The 22314-nt window shown below is 40.6% G+C and overlaps 1 long non-coding RNA gene across 1 annotated transcript; it reads right to left on the bottom strand.

The window, feature by feature from the left end:
- Positions 1–4126: 4126 nt before the first annotated feature.
- On the bottom strand, positions 4127–21396 carry LOC147655504 (uncharacterized). Its single transcript, XR_015287931.1, has 3 exons — positions 20212–21396; positions 10126–10292; positions 4127–8582 (listed from the first exon to the last, which is right to left on the bottom strand). It is a non-coding gene; the product is annotated as an uncharacterized LOC147655504 (long non-coding RNA).
- Positions 21397–22314: the final 918 nt, after the last annotated feature.

Here is a 22314-nt window from a genome sequence, read left to right as displayed (position 1 = left end):
CAAGGAATATCCGAAAAATAAAAATAAAAAAATGTCTGCACAGGAAAATTTTACCCTTTCCTGCTTCCTTTTCTCTGGCTCAAAGAAGCTTCTACTGTCTCCACAAGAAAGAACTGTAAGGTCAGATTTCTTTGAAAGGAACAGAGAGGAGAGTCTCTGGTTTCTTTCCAAACAGCAATTTATTTTAGTTTCACAAAAGGTCAGGAAGCATAATTTGCAATGGATACTCTTCCCATGTAGCCAAACATATTTCCAAGTAGAACCATGACATTATAAGGAAGCAAACAAGTAAGTATAAGCAGGCCAAAGAAACCCCCAACCTGCAAACATTTTTTACTGTAGAATGGTATCACTCTCACATTTAAATGTGGGGGCTGGAGGGGGGTTTAGAAGTAGTAGATGTGACTTAGATAAGCATAGAGGATCAATTTTGGAGGATGCTTACACATCAGAAGAAACATCCCAGCAGTGAATGGAACTTCACCTGTGTGGCTTAGTCTTGATTTTCTGCCTCAATCCTTTATGCAACAACAGAAATTGAGTATCAGACAGAAAATTCATAACTCTGCTGGAAAATGAATGAGTTGGATGCACACAGCAATATAGGCAGTCTGTTATCTACAGTAAAGGAGGTTTGTTTAGGTCCTTCATCCCAACCTCCATGCCCCTAGCAGCAGCATGTTTCACTGTTTGGATGCTTTTATTCCCACATGGCTCCCTTCTAGTTACATGTATCTCCATTTCAGCGAGTGATGGAGAAAAAAAGCAAAGGATTAGCTGGAGAACATTGCTTAGCTTGTAAACCAAGACTATCATACTTACTTTTGTGGGCTTAATCTACTAGGATTCTCCAGCCAACAGATTAATGAGATACAGATCCTACAAGGAGAAAAAAACTACTGGATAGAATAATATTATTGCCCATTGATATCCCTAGTGCTATGGAAGCCTAAGAAGTGGAAACAATATGGCTGTGTCTCCCGGAGTATTTACTTAACACTGAGCTGGATTTTCACTGGAGTCAACACAGGCTCTTAGGAGCCCTGCCTGAACATTTGTGGAGGATATCTATTGCCTGCCTGAGAATGGTCTGTGCCCAAGGAGACTAGAGACCTCTGCTCCAAGCACCAGGAAATGGAAACAGACTTTGTGTTCTGTGCTCACACAGCACCTAACACAGGGCATTACAGACTATCAGTTTTCCATCCTACTGCCGTACCAAAGCAATAACAACTGTCTTGCTGAGGTTCCAGGTAATAAAGACAAACCTTTCTCTAACTGCCATGGTCACTGACAGTTTATGTTAATCAAAGTGACACCAGCATAAAGTGCTGGGCTGCCAGACTAGAAAGCATTTTACCCTCAGCTGTTTCTGATATGTTTGTGTGCACAGTTCAGTTTACCATTAGGAAGGGCAAATAATGACCCACCTCTAATTTAAGGCTGGGTCCCTTAAGTAATAAATTGAAAGTCAATGTTTAAACAAAGAGACACAACTACAAATTCAGCATGACACTCTCCAGAGAAGGGGTCACTAGGCAGCAGAGGCCAGACAAACTTCATCTGCCCTCTAGGAGTTTTCTGCTGTACTTGAATGACCACCAAAAATACCATTCATCTTTACGGATGCCTGCTCCTAACCACACAAGGATTTGAAGAAGTCAAGTCAGATACTGGATGTAGGCACGTAATGGGTTCTACAGGCCTTTTTTCCTTTGCAAACCATCACACAAACTTGCAGCCTGAGACTGCAGCAGCCCACCAAGCAACCTGTCATGCAACAAAGGATGTGTTTTGCACAGCAAGGCACAGTGGAGGGAAAAGACTGTGTCTCTGTGACAATCTGAGGGATGGGAAGGGACCTAAAGTACATCAGAGGAGCCGTTCCAGTGCTGATTCACAGAAATAAGCATGGCCTGTGGCATCACAGACCATCACCAGTTCTTCCACCATCATTTGTGAATGAGGGGTGTAAAACACAGCTGAAGGATTCATGAAACTTTCTCCCTACCTGTCCCCTGCATAATCTTGGGGCAGAATGGTAAAAAATTGAGTCTGATTTTCAGCAGGTAAGATGATGCAGCCATGTGGCTGTTCCTACTGATTTGAAGATAAACTATCCTTGTCAGAGCTGCTAGGTACTTGGATACACATATCATCTTCTGGTTTTTAAAGACTGTTTACTATTTTTTCCACCCCTTTCAGCTTTCTGTCAACACTGATAACTCCCATCTAGGATATGAAAACATTAAAAGTGGTTCCACTTGACAGTAATAAAATTATTTTTTAAGAACTTGTTAAACCTAAACAGCTCTTTCATTACACTCCTCCAGCAAAAGCTAGTAATGTTCCCTGATAGACAAGAAAGAATAGTTGTACCCTATGGAAAAAGGCATTTGAAAGACAGATTTTCTTCCTCTAAGGAGCATTCAAAAGCAGACAATGGTTGCATAAAAAAAAACAAGGGGAAAAATACTTAATCATATATACTCTCCTAGGGCTGAGATTCTGCTTCGAAAATGCAGAAGAGGATGGGACCTCCTTGGGTGTCAGCATAACACAGTCAAAGCAATGGAATAAGTGCCTGGTATTGAGAATATAAAGAATATAAAATATATAAGAATATAAGAATAATATATAATATGATAATAATATATATTATAATAATAATATAGAAAAAATATATAAGAATATAAAATTCTTATTTTAGGGTATGTCCTGGCAGCTGACAGCTTCTTGCTGTCTTGACATACAGTTCTTAGAGCTTTCCCTTTTCTTCTCTGTCCTTATAGTAGGAACCTACACAGTCAGCTGCCTGGGTGAATGAAAAATAAGTCTTCATTACAGAGCACACAGTTGTATGCAAATATTCCTATTAAAATCCCAGTCTCAAATTTAACCTCGCAGTAGTCCTGCAGACCAATATGTTCAGTCTCCTCTAAACTGTAAAACCTAATGAGAAAATGCTCCCACAAGCTGTGTCTGACCCTGAAGTAGAGGAGCTCGGTTAACCACATGAACCTTGAGTGTGTAAATGAAGAATCCTCCCTGCCAGATGCTGCTGCTTCTAACAAATCTCATCCTCAAACAGTGTCAAGCATATGCAGCCCAGTGGGTGAGTGCTGCAAGGGCAGGTGGCCTGGTTGGTATTTCACTTGTTTGGTTTTTTTTAATTTTTATAGGTTTGGGTTTTTAACTCCTTAGGCACTTTCAGAGCAATAGATGTAGAGGCTGAGTGATTTTACAGGTTAAGTGATAGGATGATTGCACCTACAGCTGTTTGGTTTTTGTTTTTTTTTCAACCTGTCTCACTTCAGTGCAACTACAAAGATGTTCATGAACAGGTCAGCAAGGGACAGACCTTGTCACTTGATGCCCTGATACAGTGAGGAATTTTAGGACATATTCAGTTGCCAGCTTATTTTGGCTATACACCTGCAGTAAAAAAGGTACAAGCTGAAGTGCCTTCCATAACTTGGTCACACAGCAGTATAAAAAACATTATGGGAACTCCAAAAGCAAAAATTAAGGTTTTGATTTTAAAAGCCTAACTAGTGATGTGTTTGATGAGAAAATGAGAGCTGCCATGCCTAAATGAGCACATCTGGTCAACTTTATTTTTAACAGGACAAAGGCTCTTTTCTCTGAGGCCAAGATACTAGGTCTTTAATCTTTTTCCATATTTCTCATGCTTATCACATACGGGCTTATCATAAAGATGTCTTTATCACTTCTTCCTTTTGATTAAAGGCTATGAGTAATGCTAGCCAATATCAATAACCGTGCCCTAAAAATAAAATTATCATCAAACCAGAACCTTGCAGGGAACAGTGTAAGTCTCACTAGTCCCTCATGTATAGATCAGACAGTGGGAAACAAAGAAAAACCAAAAAACCCCCCAAAAAACCAACTGAAAAACCACCACATGTGAACAGCAGGTCTCCAACTATATTATGTTTGGAGAGTATCATTCATCTTGCAGACAGTGAAATCCTAGGTGATCTTTATTTTACATTAATCACACAGTTAAATGGCTCAGGTATTAGGCAGGCAGGTTGGGGGAGGAGAGAGAAGGGGGAAAAAGTTGGCTTAAAACTTCATTCTAAACAGAAACCAAATGTTAGTCACTTTGAAGTACAAAGAATTTTTTAAAGGTTTGAGTCAAAAGAAACAGTGAGAGTAATTAGTCTTCTCACACATTCAGTGGTCATCAAACTAAAAATCAGTGCCCCACATATACATATAAACATAAATACACATTGGTCAAAAGTACAGGCAAGATGTTTCATCAACATGAAAGGTGAGAGTACAACTAAACAAAACAAAATTCCCATAAAAGGCATTGATTGCCAACCAAGTTATTACAGAAAATTGGCATGTATATGAGACACAATGATACTAAGTACATTTAATCATCCTAAAGGAAACAACAATTATGGGAAATAATTTTAATAGTACTTAGAAAGATTATAAAATCACAGTTCCATGTCATTCTGCAGAAGACTAGTGTTTTCCCATAAATTATAGCAGATTTCAAGGAAAAACAGGTAATGGTAAAAGAATCAAAGACATACAAAAGTTTTCTGATTTAAAAATTACATTTCTCTTATTAAAGTATATGGTTTTAATTACCTTGTTCTGAAGACCATTAAAGGCCACATACTGAAGGTACTTTTCCCCACATACTGAAAAATATTGTAAAATTGTGATCAACAACAGCAATATTATTTGCAAACTGGCTGAATTTTCATTAAGAGAATGAAGTTAGGAAACAGTCCAAAGATGACATTTCTATCCTTCACTGCCACAATCAACTGTTGAAGACAAGCCAGACTGTAATGATACTTTTAATACAAACATCCTCAGTTCATGTGAACCTTCACACCAAAACCCTGTCTCAGCTACTACAAGGTAAGACTCTGAACTATTCATTTTGCGTGAGAATTTTCCTCCTAACTTAACCTAACGTCTCAGTTTCATACCTTAATAATGCTCTTCAAGCAAGTAACAACTCATAAAATGACTTTTTTCAATATAATGGTTTGTCAGTTTTTTATGCACATCATAGCTAGCAATTAATTTGTGTATGTACATATTTATGTCCTAGAATTCACAGATTGTGATGTTCTTTTACAGAGATTTTAGGGGAAAATAAAAGACAAAAAGCATTAATAAAGTTAACCAAATGCTATGAATTATTCTGGTTTTGAACATGTTTGAGCAAGATAGAATGAGGCATTTGAGCTGCTTTTGATCATTCACTTTCACAAAATATTTCAACCAGGCATCTGATCTGCATGCGCTGTTGATTTTTTTGAACAGTGACAAATCAAAACATGTGCAGAGCTAAAGCACAATCAGTTATGTGGAGGTTAATAAAATGTCCTGAACTGGAATTCCTTCAACACATCTGAATTTAAGCCTTCTGTACATGTGTTTGCTTTGGGTATATTTGGAGTTCATTAATGAATAAAATTGCTGGAAGATCTGCAAGTCTGCTCGGCACCTGCTATTTTTATTTTTTTTGGAATCCAATAATGACATGGGGATCTGTACATCTAGTCATGTTAATTGAACAGAATCACTGGAAAAACAAAGATAATAGTAAAAAAAAAAAATCATTTTTTCCCTCATTGTTCCTGACTACAAGCCATGCAGATAGATACCTGCTTTGCCTTTTCTTTGGTGGAATAGTGGTGTTTCAGTTCTGAATCAGCAGCATGGTACCTTCCAGGAAAACAAAAGCTATTTTTTGGTTTGAGATCTCATATAACTGGGGGGTATGGTCTAAATCCAAATTTTTGAAGGCAAATGCTTATTTCCATAAGAATCTTGGGTGCTCCCTTACCTGACTGAGCAGCTCGTTTATCCTGCAGAAGTACTGGTCCCAGACCAGTTCTCACACTCTGCTGGGTTTCCAGAGCTTTACACTGTACTTTCTAAACCATGCCTCCTGCCCAAAAATCTCAGCTATGAATTGTAGCAAGAAGGTAGCAGTTAAAGAGAGGGGAAATATTGAAACAAAATTAACAGCATGGGATGGAAAATCCTTGATATTCCTACAATTAAAGACCTATATTCTGCATCCCGGAAAGGAAAAAGGTGCTTTTTAAAATACTATTGGAACCTCTGTCAAAAAAATACATAATCCTTGTGTGTGATTGACAGTGAGCTACAATGCAGAGTTTTTTTTCACCCCTTGATTTATTCCTTAAAACTCTTTCTGCCCAACACACATAAAACTGAAAAAAGAAAGTTTACAATCTTCTTGTATATGTCAATTAGACTATGCACTGGCACCTGCCTAAAGGTTAATTTTAATTCTATAGATTTATGTTTCCTAGTTAGTGTTTTCACAGTTAAATTTCACATGGGCAGCAGAAATGAGCACAACAGGAAAATTTCTCTATCCAGAGCACACAATGTGGCTTGTGCTTCAGGTCCAGCCCAGACCATCCACAGACTCCTGGGGTACCTGGAGTACCCTTGTGCTTTTACAACCTCTCTGCCTTGAATTATGGGGCATCTCTCCCTTGATGAAGAAGAGTAGTTTGATTTATGGCCTGTGAAAATATATTCTTGTTAAAGAAGATGTATTTGCAGCTCCAGACAGAAAGGAGCTGTTTGGAGCAAGGGGTCAGCTTGTTTCAAGAGAGAAACATGAAGATCTCACAGATCAGAGCCACCCTATGTCCTTGAAGATGTGTCTCTTAAGTAGCTGACAGATTCTCTAGAGTGGTCCCACATTCAACTGATCAGCAGATTTCACCCTTTCTTCTCAGCTAGGGATTTAGCCTCAGGAGGTGGGCCTTCATTACTTAAAACTGAAGGATTGCTGTTCTCCAGGTACCTGAAGATGATACTTTCCAGGATTACTAGAAACCAGAAGATGCATCACGCCTTCAGCAGGTGTGTCTTTGCCTCCCCTGTAAATGGCTCTTTGCGAGTCTGTCACTCAGGGGCTCCACGACCCAGCTGGGCTCCTTGCTGGGGGTGGGCAGTGCCTGCTGCAGAGCCCAACTTTGGCACAAGGAAAAGAGGGGCTTGGGCATCTGAAGGGAACCTAGCGAGTGACCCTTTGTGAATGAGTGACATTAAGAGGGAGGCAAGCAGCTACCAGCACCCAGAGGTAGATCCTTAGGACTTGGATATTTCACACTGATGCTCTTGGCAGTAAGAACCTCTCTATCATAAGAAACCAAACAATAACCCAAACCCATCATGTAAACCTCATCTCTGTGTGCATGAATCTTGGCTAACCCCCCATGATCTGCTGCAATAACCCTGCATGGGTTGTTTACCCTTCCTGTGCCCCATTTCTCCCTTCTGCTAAACCAGAGCAAAATTACTGGCTTACCAATTCCCACAGGAAAGCAGTATCCTAGGAAAATATCAAGATAGACTTAACTAGGCTTATAAATTATTTTGATATTCCCAGATGAAACTTCCCTGCAAGTACAAAGCTTTTATTATTATTTCAGCTGCTCCCTTCCATAGTGTAATTGCAAAAAAAAACACAAACAAACAAACAAAAAAAAACTTTAGAAAAGCCTCAGAATAAGCATAATACCATAATACTTTTCTTGTTAATGACTAGCAAAACACCATACTTGTAACATATGGGACACAAGTGCTTGATTTCTGTTTAGGGCTCCAGCATTTAAGAACTAAAGCAAGTTTCACTCCATGTCTTACTCAAACCTGACATAACTTTCTCTTGGAAAATATGTGTTGGGGACTGTCCGGCTCTGCTTCTTTGCAACTTACACAATTTCAAATATAATTTATATAGAGACTAACCTAAGGTCAATTATTATTACCATCTTGAAGAAGTGATTGTAAACTGGGAATAGCTTTTGCTTTAATCATTTCTTTTGCTCCACAAAGCAAAATAGAAATAGTTTGTAGTGAAAAATGTGTCTTCCAGTATAAGCATTCAATGTCAAAAGAAGTAATAAGTTTAAAAACGATAGGTTTCAGCTGTTGCTCAGTAAGCAGTCAGTGTTTCTTCTCTTCTGGAAAGCTGATACTCCCTCTTCAGGGGAATTTAAATGAACAAAATAAGAACAGGAGAGTACAAGGGACTTAATGAGACTGCAGTCTGTCTCGTGATTCTCTCTGTAGGAGATGTTTAACATTGTGTTCACTACCCACAGCTGCCACATGTGGGTTGTGCCTGAAGTGGCCATAGTTAATCTCTGCTGGAATACACCACAGGGAAGTTTGGTGAAAGGCTTTGATTATGTGTGTACAGAATGGACTTCTTCCAACACCATAGCTCAAATGCAAGGTAAACCAAGAAGGGTCAACCAGTCTTTAACAGAAAGCAGGAGGAGAAAGTTCAGGACAAGTTTTTCCATTCTGCCTGGAGAATATCCATGAGCCGCAGTTAGAAACACAAGATTTCTGCAAGAATTTGCTGGTATTTTTCAAAACCACATCAGAAAATCCAGAACTACAGAAACACCAACATCAATCCTCAAATTCAATATGCCCATAATTGGATGGATTAAATAAAATAAATCTATAGATAGTCTAGCAAGTTTTCCTACCTGTATCCTTATCAGATAATGTGCAAGCACCTGAAAGAAACCCAAAAGAGGAAAGTTGCCATAACATTTTCTGTTTTGTTCAGGAGAACAGAAATGCCAACACAAAGGCCTTCCTCTACTTTTAAATGGAGGAGGTGTGTAGTGTGATGACCCTCCATTACCTCCCCTACTTGGCAACACTATTGTTTTCCCACTGTTTGATAAAGCCATTTAAGGGCCTAATTCTAATCCCAGTCACACTCAGGTCACACTATTCCCTCCCACAGCCCACAAGGCTGGGAAGAAGATAAGCACTGTACCCATCAGGGACTGAGAATAGCTCATCATTGCATACCAACAACCATGCAGGGGTTAGTCAGAATTTGGACTTAAGACTGCAAAACATGCAGAATTCCTCCTGTCCCTGCTGCCACCACAGCCTGGGTCACAATGACACCCATCTGAAAGCCTTGCTGCAAGAAGCTGCTCCAATTAAGCAGCTTTGTGATGCAGCAACTCATCAGCAAGCAGATTGCTCAAAAATACCAGGCACATGTTTTGCATACTGAAAGCACCCACTGTCTGACGCTTCTAAATGGGTCAAAAGCTCAGAAACCGACTTCTGAAAACCAGCCACCTTCTAGACAGGAAGTTTCTCAGCATTGACTGCAGATGTCATGGTTTAGGCGTCATACTCCCCAATTCACCCCCATGGAGACTTCCCCAAATGAGATATTGCTCTCTTGCTCCCCTTTCCCTTCCCACTGCAGCAGGTTGGAGTTGAGAACTGGAGGCACAGAAGGTAAAGATCACATTTTAAATGACAGCCATCACATTTTAAATTTAAAATACAAGCAGCCATGTTAACAAAATAACATTCTGGACTACTTCCCATCCTAAATGTTTTTTCATACTCTGCATCAACCCAAAGGCAGTAACCGAGTTCACTAGGACTGAGTCATATTATTGAAGGTATTAAGCAAGGTGATCAACTTCCTGCCAAGAAGTTAAGATATGTCTCACTAATATCCCAATCTGTACATAAACCTCACTGTATTAAGTGTCCAGATAAAAAAAAATAAATAAATAAAAACAAATAAAATGGACTCAGACCCCACTGAGCTTCAGTTTCAGTGTGCTTTAAAGCTAACCACAGACAAACACAGCAGGCTGCAGTCTTCTTTGGGAAAGGCCAGGAAGTATGGCATTTTTGTTAAAGACAGTGCTGTAGAATGAGAGAAATTAATGATATCTTGTCACTAATGAGTGAACAAAGTAGATAGGTATATTGGCAGAGGAGATCTGATGTTTACAGCATGCCTGCCTAGAAGAAGCCCTGAAATGTAGGGAGAGGAAGTTTTAAATGAAGCAAAGAAACAGGGGGAAGCAAAGCAAAGCGGTAGGAAGATAATTTTGACTGTGCTTCGAGTAGTAATTGGGTGTCCCATTAATGTTATTCATACATTATCCAGAGGAGGAATTAACACCTATTTATATGTAAGTAAGTGTATATATGTATATATATAAGTAGATCATGGCAGTCATCCTGAGGACTGTGATCCCATTGCCTGAAGGTAAGGGCTCAGGTGTATACCTGCAGTCCATAAATTTCTTTCAATGAGCTTCACCGCAGAATCAGAGGATGTCTGCACATCTCTGTGTATTGTGACTGTTGATATTTTTCTCCTCCTGTGCCTTTCCCAATAAGGGGTAGGACCAGTCTGCTCTTCCTCACAAGTAGCACAAGCCTGAAAGACAAATCTGAAAAGGACAGAAATCAGTGCTTCATTAGCACTTCTAGCACCTTCCTAATCCCAAACTTGCACCTTGTCCCTATTCCAAGTGCTGACATTTTCCAGCGTTGCCTCTGTACAAGGCTGTCATCTGCTGAGCACCTAAATTTCTGTGACCCGGCAGCCACTTGACCAAACTACAGAAAATATGAACAATGGCAATGCTTTTCTGAACTGCTGTGGATCTGAGCTGATGGAGAGTTGGTTCTTGTGGCAGTTCTAGCCAGTTTTGCTTTGGCTGCAAGTCTATGGCGGCAACATTAATAAGAAAAACTCTGAGGACAAAATTCTCAAGGACCCAAAAAAATTTTATATCTAGATTTTCTTAAAGTTTCGGTTTCCACTTTGATTTCAGTGACACAAGCTCTTGAATATCTGCATTACTTTGAAATAGGCCAATTTTTGCTTTTGAAATTGGGATGTGCTGAGGAACATTGCTGCAATGTCAGCATCTATTCAACAAATTCAACTTTGTGCCAGAAAATTATATGCTTACCCAAGAAAAACATGAGAGGAAACAGGAGCAGTATAAGATTGGTCAGCCTTATGTGAGTTCTAAAATCTTCATTTCTACAGATGGTATTTGGACTAAACTGACTCTCCCAATTTTCTGGAATCATTTCCTTAGGGACAAACTGATCTGTTTACACTCATGTGACTCAGCTGGAAGCAGATAACAAACTAAAATAAAACCAGAAAGGTATGAAATATTCAAACTGCACTAAGAGGGCTCTGACATGAAGGATCTTAGCATGGCTGTGGCAAATACATGTACTTTACATCCCAAAATCCTTTAACATGCTGGATATTTTACGTTGGACACATAGGTTTGGAAATCCTTTACTTAGATGATGTCACAACAGAATGCATTACCACCAGTAGCAGCCACCCAGCACTTCCCAGTCCTTTATCTCTATCCTGCCGTGGAGTCAACTCTAACATCCTCTTCCTGGACACATCACTCAGCTCTATTTCATCCCAAGCCAAAACAGCACCAGAGAGCAATAGTTTCTCATCTCCATGTGGGCCAGGGCCAGTTTATGCACAAGGTGAGGTCCCACACATCCACCCCAATTCTCAACCTGGGGCAGCAAAGCTGTTGGGGGCTGCCACATGGCAGGATGCGGTTCCCCATTCACTGATTTTTGTGCACATAGACCTCAGCATGAAGCCAACACAGAATTCTTAAAACAAGGCCTAAACTTGAAAAAAAAATAAAATAATAATTCTGGCACATAAGTCTTTGTAACTTTCTAGTGAACTCAGTAAAAAGCCAAATCTTACAGCATTTAAATTCCAAGTATAGAAACTACTACACTATTGGTAGCCAGCATTAAGTTACAGTGCATTTAAAAGCCTCAGAGGCATAATATAGGCATATACTTCAGCAGAGCTTATCTAGCAAGCTCCAGCCTTGATAAGTTAATAATATGCTGGAAAAGCTAGCCATGTCCTGCCAAGAGTGTGCTTTTAATTGACTCCTCTAAAACACAGAACCACAATAGAAAAATATTTTAAAAGGAAACTATCACCACCATATGAAGATGCGCCATCCCAAGAGATAACCACCTTGGTGTGAGCCTTCTTAAAAGGCCAGATGGAGCAGGATAGAACACATAAACTGGATCTCTCTCCTAGAGTTTATACCCATAAATCTACAGATGAAATACTGGGGAAAGGAAGTGAGACAGACCTCACTATTTGAACTCATGATTAGGAGTTAAAATGGTCAAGTTATATGCCTATTTTTATAGATGTCTATCTTTATATATATGAACTGTTCTTTCTTCAGCTAAACTTTCCCACATGTGAAGTGTTTTGGCTCAACACTTATTGTAATAACTATGTTTTCTTTGAAATAACCTGAGCAAATATCATATTGGGGCTTTTCTCTGTAGATACTGTTTTTTTAGTGGTATCAAGTTTTTTACAGATTTTGTCATTTTAAAAAATGGTCACAACAACTTAAAGCACAAGTTATCAACAAAATTTTTATGTTAAGCCAGCTGAAACTCATGTACTTGAATTGCTGATGAAAACAGCAGAAATATAACTATCAATGTATCTTTTACTTGGAGAAATCTTAAATGGGGGTAAGGAGGGGAAGAAGCAATCCCACCTTGTACAGATTACCAGATCACTGTCTGCTACTGTGATTCTGCTTTTTTTCATGGGACACTCATAACTCCCAGCGACAGGCTTGGATTATCTGCATAGCATCACAAGGCTGCCAATCCCAGGATTATGCACGTATTTATGTATGTCCCTACTACTTACCAAAGTTTTAGGGAAAGGATGTTCTATGAAGAAATCCTGTCAGGAGAACATTTAAACACAGGAAAGCAGGATAATTTTAGGGATCTTTAATAAAAGATGGGCCTGATCTTACAAAGTCAGCCAGGATTTGTATAAACAAATTTGTGGACAGCACATGGGATAAACCAGGCTCATCTGCACCACATGCTGGCATCCCAGTCTAGATCCAGGCTGAGGAAGAATGCACAAGCTCCACACAGAGACTTTGGACTGGAAGTAATAGTACCTTGCAAACATAGGTGGGGGCCACTAGCTCAGGAGCAGGGATGATTTATGCTTTTTGGCAAGAATTTTTAAAGGCTTCTGATCAACTCACTAGTACAGTTCCCCAGTGGCCTCCTAAACATCTTGGCTCAGCCAAGCTGGGGAAGAAGGGGAGGAGCAGGGTGTGTGGATGTAAATAGTACTCTGTGGATGAGAAGAGAGCAGGAAGTTCTTGACATGTTATTTTTATCAAAAGTTAGATATACAAGGAAACATTACCTGGCATGGATTTTTCACAATCTACACCAAGTACCCACCTCCTCTCCTATCAGTGATTTATTCCTATTCCTCCTGCCTACTGTTCTTCCTACCTCTGTGGCACAGAGTATTTATGCTATAACACAGACTATTACTATGCTGTAAGTATCCTGATTTAGAGTGGGAGTCCACAGGGTAATTTTTAAGGAGTGGAAACCACTTTCTGTCCTTTCATCATCAAAGCAATTGTTCTCACCCCATTCTTAACCTGATATTCCTGCTTCTAATTTTAAGACGACGATTATCTAGGATAACCCAAAAAGCTTGTGATTTTATTGGCTTCTCCCCTTTCTCTCCATTGCTCTATTGGGGGGAAAAAAAAACCCAAAAACCAATACAACCTCAGTTCAAACTGCATCTCACTTAAAGATATTTGAAGGGATTTAAGATGTTTTTTGTACATAACTAGAAAATAGTCATGAAAATCAGTATTGGTGACCCTTTACAGAATATTAGAAGAAACTGTCTAAAAAGTTGGCTGTTACAAGTCCTCAGGGCCACTTCTCCATCACTCTACCAGCAGTGTTTGCTAGGCACAGATATCCAGAAGCATTTTTTAATCTATGTTAATATATTTTTAACTGCTCACCATGCTTCTCCAGGCCCCAAGATTTTGAAATAAAGCTGTCTGCAACACTAAAACAACTTTGGGCATAAAACACTAGTATCACCACATATCTAGTGTGTGAATGGTCCCAAAGTTTTGCAGTGATGGGCCTTTAGCATCACTGTCCTGAGAACAAGCATGGCTTCCTCAGGTGAGCCATTGACACACTGACTATAAATAAAAGTATTTGCTGTCAAGCACCACTGCTTCAACAGCGACATAAACAGTTTTCTGTGTCTTAGACTGTTTTATGATGGTCCATTGCAGATGGTACAAACTCCTCCAGGCTGCAGTCACTGCAGATGGGAACCTCTGCAGAAAGAAGTAGGAGGTTACCTGCTTCCAGCCTTGTTTTGTAGGCACAATACAGAAAGCTGGATTGATCTCCCACTGCAGACAAAGCTGTGAAAGCCCCAACATATCTGTTGTGGTTCCTCCTAGGCTTATTCTGTGCACAGCATCCTTGCAGATTGGCTGCCTGGGCTTAACATGCTTGGTGTGTTTGCTCTTCTGTTTCCAGGAGCATATACTTAACTCTTATCTTCCCTGGATGCTTCAGAGACAACTTCTGGAACAGTTCCCATAGTTGGTGCGTCATTACTAATATCATGCATTTGCTTTTCATAGGTGTGGAGACAGCCACAGGGGATCCATAAGTCTTTGTCTGACTCCAGTATTGTCTCTTTTGCACATGTGGCTTGTGCTGCCAAAAAACGATGGCAAGAGACCAATCTCATTCCAATACCAGCAAAAACACAGATAATTTCACACTGATTGCCAGCCCAAATTGACCAGAAGTCCTAGTTCTGTCAGAAACAGTTTTAGACAAGAAAAATCCTCAGCTGCCTACATGAGAAAACTGCTACATTAAGTAATTAAATTGACTCATTTGCACCTACTCATTTCAGGAAAGCCCAGCTAATTAAAAGTGTTTCTCTCAGGAGGCAGTTTTCAAGAACTAAGTTTTGATAGGCACTAAATATGAGCTTCTGCCAGCTAAGGCAGAGGGGTGGATCCCACCAGCTATGCACACCTTGAAAAGCATTTGCTGTCACAAGAACTCCAAAAGACAGCGCCAGAAATTTCAATATTTATCTACAGGTATTTTACCAGCATTCACAGGTAACAAACAAGTATGATACTTTTATCTTGGGCAGGAAAGGACACTCAGTGTCTTACTAAAATTAAGTATTTCTTCAAGAAGGAGGAGAGCCTTCCTTAGGTGGAAGGGGGCACTGCTGTATGGCATGGCTTAACATATCAAACCACATCTCAAGCCACACTGGAGTCAGCATCAACCAAATATCCATCCCTTACTTCCCCAAGGAGACCTTATTTTTTCCACATGGCAGACATCATTGCTATTCATTTGAAGATTATAATAACACAGATTTACAGAGGTACACACAGGCTGAGCAATCTATTTACACTCCTAAGCACAAAAGTTCACATGTGCAAAGAGCTAAAGAAGAAAACCTTCCAGTCATGGTGGGAATGTCCAGCCACCCCTTCCAAAATGCAGCATGAACTACATGCAACACCCACCAATGAAGTCAAGTTGGGACTCACTCATTTTCATCCTGTTCCACAGAACCTCTCATCAGCTCCCACTAACAGTCCTTGATCTTCACTAGAGTTCTTTCTTCTTTACTTTACTTACAAGCCTTCCAACTCATGAGTGGGTTATCTAGAAATTTATCACTTGCTAGCAATTTATCACCTGGCCACCACCCTCAGCTCATCAGCATATACATAATGAAGCACAAAAAGGGGTAACACACAATATGAATCCCTTTGAAAGGTCAGTCCTCAGCATGAAAGGCTTCCTGAATCAAATAACATCCAGGAGGGACAGCTGGAGTCACACAGCTTTAGCTGTTGAATGAAAAACAACTTTCAACTCACAGCACATTGGAAAAATCACAATCCCAGGAAGGGATATACGTGCACAAGGCTTTTTTCTTGTAGAGGTTTATACTTTTTTTTTTTTTTTACTGAACCTGAGCTCAGTTGTCATTTTTACATGGCTCCAAAATCAACAGATATTTATGATGACATTTCTTTGGGATTTTCAGCACTATTTGCTACCTGTCCTTGTACATAACCCTTGTGGCACCTTTGTTTCTGGAAAGATAGGAAATCTGTAGCTGTATCCAGTATAGAAAATACACTGGAACTACACCTGAAAGAGATTTGTAAGGAATCTTTTATCTGTCTAGAAAAACAAAAGAGAATTCACCGAGACTTAATCATACCAGTGCTGATTCATAGGTGATACTCTGTTTATGAGCCCGAGTGCACGTCACTGTCTCAAAAGGCTCACTACAAACCCTCAGAGCATTTGCAAAGTGAGATGGCAGTTTCTGAACAGGGTTAACAGGAACATGGCCCTCCCAGAAGGCCTGACACTTGTTCCCATGCTGCCCAGCTCCTGGCCTTGCAGAACAGCCTTTAACCATTCTGTGTGCTTGCTTGAGTCTCTCTGCCTCCAGCATAGCTCTTGGATGATGACCCTGAGAGGGCAGCAGGACAGCCTGCCCCTCACACAAACTTCCAGGACATTGTCTGAAGCAGCCTCTGACAATGGGAACAACCCCAATCCTTCCACTGGATATTTGATGGCTCTCTAGATAAATTTCCCAGCCCTACAGATTATTTCAGCTAAAACCCATGTCCCACCTTCCCCTGCCCTAGGCTTCTCTCCCTTCCTTTAGGCTTGAGAATTAAATGCAGCCATAAAAACAGGTAATTATGGCAGCTCTCCTTTTCTGAAAGCGGGTAATCAATAGACAATGCCAGGATAAGAAATGGTTATGTGGGGAAGATTCCTGTGTCTGTCTTGGCACCCACATTGCCTTGCTTCTGTCCAAGCTAAGGAATTGTAAAAAGCATTTGAAGTACACTCAGCACGTCATCTGTGTATGTTTGCAGCTGGCTTACTGTTAGTGTGGCCAGAGCAGATAAATGATTATGCGTATCCAACATATATTTGTTGACATTAGCCTTTTTTCTTGGAAGTTGTCTTTGTACACTGTCCAACCGTTGTCTGGCTGCTCACAGTACCACTTCTTTGCAAATTCCTAAAAAGTGCCACACCACCAACTTGCAGAGGACTTCTAGAAATGCTTCTAGGAAAACATTTTCTTCAGAGAGCTGGTGGAACAGGTAGCACAAGTTACTTGGTCAGCTGTAATTCCCACCCATCCTAGAGAGTCAGCATCAACCTCAGGTGAGCGTGGGCTTCTGCACAGAGAGAACAGCCGTGGTGCATCCAGAGACAATTCCTTCAGTCCATCTGCCACCAGCAATGCCACAAAACACCCGCGGTTCCTGCAGGTCACTTTGGTTCCCTGCCATATCTCACTGCTCACCAGGCCCAATCCTACAAAGGCATTTCTGTGCCTAATTTTAACCAAAGCGAAGGGGAGGAAGGTGTCTAAATACTGCTGGCTCTTACTCATTCCACAAGCCTTACCTCCCCCAGGAAGCTTTGCTCAAGGACAGCACGAAATAGCATTCAGGGAAGCAGGTAAGGTACGATGCTGTTGGCTCATAATTTTTAAAAGATCCATAAAAGTATTCAGAGTATTCAGCCGCCCACACTAGCTTAAATTTTGAGTTTCTCCCACACTGTGTAGTCTTTGAATGTCTTTAGGCTCCCTTTACCTAAGGATAGTGTTGCTACATATTCTCACAAAAGCTCTGATGTCTGAGCTTTGCACACACAGCGATGACCATAGTAGGTAAAGTTCTGGCCAGGTTAAACACTGCAGGTAAAAAAAAACCCCTCAGACACTACCTTTCCACCAGTTCTACATCAGCAGAATTTAGATGTATTCAGTGGCATTATTCTGGGTTTATGACACTGTAAGACCCTGAAGCATTTGTATTCATAGATTTTATTATTATTTCCATATCTAAATATCAAATAGCTTTTGGTATGTTTAAGATTCAACTACAATTAAAGTACAGTTTTAAGATTTTTAGGCTTTTCCTTGGGCAAGCTGGTGAAAGCTCACTTCTGCATTTTGTTGTAGTAACCCATTTTCTGCCAGTTTCATATTTGGGATCAAATATAGTAGCTTTGTGTTGATAAGATACTGGTTATCCATTTAAAGAATTACATCCAGTCAAATTTAGAAAAGGAAAATAGAGCTATTTTTGTTAATCTTGGCTTTTACCAAGTCTGTCCCTATGAAATTTAAATTCTGGTACAAATTTAATTTTACATCTTGAATGTCACAATCTCTTGTAAAAGGCAGAACTAAAAAAAACCCATGCATTTCACTTAATCAATATATATATAACATTCAGCAATATTTGATTGGTTTATAAAGCTGTGCTGTAATGACTAACACTTCCAAAGAAGCATCCACAGAACGCAGGCAGGGTACACTGCTCCAATAGTGCCAAAGTCTGTCACACTACATATTGGCAATCTGGGTGAGAAAGAATTTTCCAAGTCATTTAAGTGCTGTGAAAATGAAGTTAGCAGTTTAGATACATTTTCAAAAACAAAGGCTGGTGATTACAAAGCTAGAATGAATGTGGACTGTGTTTACATCTGCTTCCTGGAAGGTAAAATGTAATCAGAGGAAGCAAAAAAAAATTAGCTTTCAAGATATTCTTTTTTGGTTTCGGGGTCTTGTCAGTAGGAATTGTTTTCTTATGGCAGGATAATATGGAAGATTTCTGTGCTGTTATTCCATGGTGTGATTTGATGAGACAGATGGTGTACCCCACGCCAGAACAACAGCTGGGAATGGTCATATAATGTTTCTGGACAGAATAACACAAGACAGTAATCTCTGTCTCTCAGCTATCAGTCACCTTCCTTTCAATTAGTTTCAGATGCAGTGTCTAAATAGGCAGTGAAATGTCAGAAGTCCCACACTCTGAAGCAGAGCTTCCTCAGACCCCAGGTAGAGCTTGATTGGTTTTGTTGCTGCTGACCACTGACCTTTGAAGAGTGAAATTCCCAGTCATGCTCAAGGAGCTTTTTTCAAAGGACACTTCTAATAAATAAATGCTAGCTTTAACACAGTAGCATTTGAAACCTTGCAGAAAAAGGCTTTAAACCTACTGCCAAAACCCACTTTAATCAGGATCAGTCTCACTCAAGTAAGATTAACTGAAGTTAGAAAGAAACTACTCATCCAACACAAGGCAGCTGTCCAGACTCCCAGGGAAATCAGAAATAAAAGGTAGCAGGAGATGGTGATTCATCTGTCCTTTTGGATACCTATCTTAGGGTGCGTGGTGTGCCCTCCATGACACTGATTTCTGGGAGATGGGTGACTACAGCCTCTATTTTCTGAGAGTTAAAGTTAAGTGACCTAAAGCCTACTCATAATTCCTACAGCTCTGCAGACTCTTCAATGCTGTGAAGAACAGAAGGAAAACTGTAATGTCAGATTGAAGGTCCTTCTACCCTACTTCCGACCACACCAACAGCAGATGCCTAGTGAACAGGCATATATGAAAACTCCCTGTAACATTCTCACAATTTACAGATATTTTCAGAACAGGAACCTGCTGATGAGGATGTGGTTTCTGTGTAGTTAGTACTCCCTGGGGACTCTCACATGAAATCTCTTGTCTGTTTTTGAAATCCTAAAAACTTTAGCACCATCCTTTGTCAAGGAGATCCATGGGTCAGCTGACTGAGATGTTTTGTTTGGAGCCCTACTATTTTATTAGCTTAGTCTGATGTCTCCCACCTCTTGTACTGCAAAGGAGTTAAAAAAAAATCCATCTATTCATTCTCTCCATGCCACTCAAGATTTTTTTTTTGTAAATGTATCACCTCCTCCTCCTCCTTTATCTCCTTTCTGTATACAAAAGTCCTAGCTTAGAAATCCTTCATACAGTTTTCTGTACCTTTGATCATGTTTTATTGGGGTTGCTGAAAACCCAGGCTGTGGGAAAACTCCTCCTTATCATGGAGAGAAAAGACAATACCCACACTGCCCCTAGTTTGTAGTTATGTAGATGTTAGTAGAAAGTTCCCTGTTTCCCCTTATGTCATTGGATTATTTTTGCTGCAGTGTTTTAAATATTCCTAACCACCCCTGTTCATTGGGCCCTTACCCTCAGAGTCCTCCCCTATCCTAGTTTATATAAGTTACTGTAACACTCTGAACCCTGCCCTTTTGGTGCACCCTCTACTTTGTAGGGATTACATGTTTGTTGTTTTACTGTTAAAGCCTTTTGGGTTTGGGTCATCAAACTAAGCCCATCCTTCTGTTATTTTACCACTTGATGTCCAGCTGGTCCGGTCTTGAAGTCACAGTCCCCAGCCGCGACAATCTTTGTTGCCCATCTGTAAACCTTTTCCAGCTGCCTTGTAAATTTCTTGTGATGGAGGGATCAGGACCTTCTAAGCTCACTAGAACAGACCGGTTCACAACCAAAATCCCAAATTCGTTTCAGTGCTACTTACTCAGGATCAAAACGCCTGTCAGTGCTGTGATAAGCGAGCACAGTGATAAGCAGGCTGCAGTGGAAGAGCCTCGGCAGTGTTACTGAAGCAATAGGAGCAGACTCGATCAAGTCTTCCCATCTCATCCTCTTCCACTGCAAGAGGCACATATGAGAGGTGGGAAATGCCAGCTCAGGGTGGCAGAGCCAGTGCAGGTGCAGGAACTGCAGTGCAGGACCAACAGGGAGACAGACACCTGGGGTGTGGAGCTTCCTGAAACACAGAGCAGGCCTGAGTGGCTCTTGCTGCCTTCTCTGCCTTTCTCCCAAATCCCTTTGGTGCCTTAGCCATGACATCAGGACTGGAGAAGGGGCTGATTTTCCCAGTTCTTCAGTCAAAAGGCAACCCTCACCTGCCAAGCAGAAGAAGTGAAAACACGAAGAACCATTCCCTCAGGTCCCTGCCTTTGCATGTTCATGCAGAGAGGACAGTCATCCCCAGCAGGTTTCATCATCTAACAGTGGAAGTAAACACATCTTGCAAATAGTCAACATGCAGAGCTTGTGGGAAGGCCATTCATGAGGAATTTCCCTTTGATTTAATGGCAGTCATGAGTATGGGAGGTCTGATGGATGATGCGTAGGTCCAGGGCCTTCCCAGTAAGCTGCAGTCCCTGCACATGATACAAGGCTGTTCTTTATCTTCCTGCCTGCAGGCTGGTGGCTCAAGAAGTGGGAGAGCAGGCTGTTTCAAGTAAAACAGAGGGCAGCTCTAACCCAGACATCCTCAGTAGGATCTGTTCATCAGTATCATCTGTTCAAAGCCATGTAGGTTGAAGCAACCCAAAAGCTTTAAAAGAACAGTGTCCTGGGGTGACTTTATGATACTGGTATCCCCAGTTGTCTGGTTTATGTTATATATTAATTTCTGCACCTTTAAGACTGGCTCTGAGAGCGAGAGTGGGGAGAAGAAGAAGCGCGCAGTTTGTGTTAAGGAAAAACATCACTCCCACACACCCCGCTCCTGGACTGTGGTGTCTGCAGCATGGACAGACAGCAGGACAGAGCTTCTCTCTGGCTTATAGTTAGTTTTAGCTAGCTGAGGCAGAGGAGTTCCCTGGACCTTTGTTTTTTCCCTTTTTCCTTGGATCTGTGCAGGCCTGCTCTGGACTGAACACCCAGCCAAACCCCGGGAGCTCAGGCCTGTGGCCCACCGGGGCCTGGGCCTCGGCACTTTCCAGCGCCGGAGAGACTGATAAGAACCTGAGTGAGCCGAGCTGCACCACATGAAAAAAGACTTTTCTTCCTACACTTGCCATCCCATCCAACAGCGAGGGGTTTTATTATTTAATATTATTCAATTTCTGTTAAATAAACAGCTTTTTCCACTTCTCTCAAAATAATTTTTTTTTCCCTTTCCCGGACCAGTTGGTGGGGAGGGGTTATTTCCCATGCGAAACCCCCATTTAGAGTTTTCCTCCCTAATTTGCCCTAAACTAGGACAAACAGCTTTGATAGAAGCGCTCTGGGAAGCTTTGCTTTTGGTGCACCCCCCTGATATGTTTATTTTGTGTATAATTTTTTAAGCACTGAACCCTTGCTTATGGGTGTCTTAAACCCAAAGCTTAAGGGGCCTTGCAGATGGTCCCTTGCTGCTCACCACAAAAGTTTTATTACTACCTCAACCAAAATCTCTTTTGAAAGAAAGAAAGCAAGCCAGTGTTTGCTATACTTCCAGATAGACAACCTTAAAAACACACAAAAAACAAAAACAAAAAACAAATAAACAAAAAAACAACAAAAAATCCAATAAAAAAAATACCATAAACACACAGAGGGGGAAAAAACCAGAAAGTGGAAATGTAGGGGGGAAAAAAGAAAAAAATAAAAGACAGTGACCCAACAGGTTCAAAGACACTGAACATGTACTTTCAGTTGTTTCTTGAAACACATACTGGAGTTACAAAGGCATGGAACCTTCATTTGCTGCTTTACAAAGTAAAACATCACAGTTTGAATAATTTGGATTCTTGGTAGCCAAGTGATTATTTATCAAAAGATGCTAATATTCTATTTGCCCCTAGAGTAATGGTCACATAGTTGGGTGAAGAAAACAAGATTGAAC

Source organism: Cyanistes caeruleus, chromosome 1, assembly GCF_971803275.1.
Source record: "Cyanistes caeruleus chromosome 1, bCyaCae1.hap1.1, whole genome shotgun sequence".
Lineage (NCBI taxonomy): Eukaryota > Metazoa > Chordata > Aves > Passeriformes > Paridae > Cyanistes > Cyanistes caeruleus.
The sequence above is the reverse complement of the archived record's forward strand: the minus strand, read 5'-3'. Positions and strand labels throughout refer to the sequence as shown.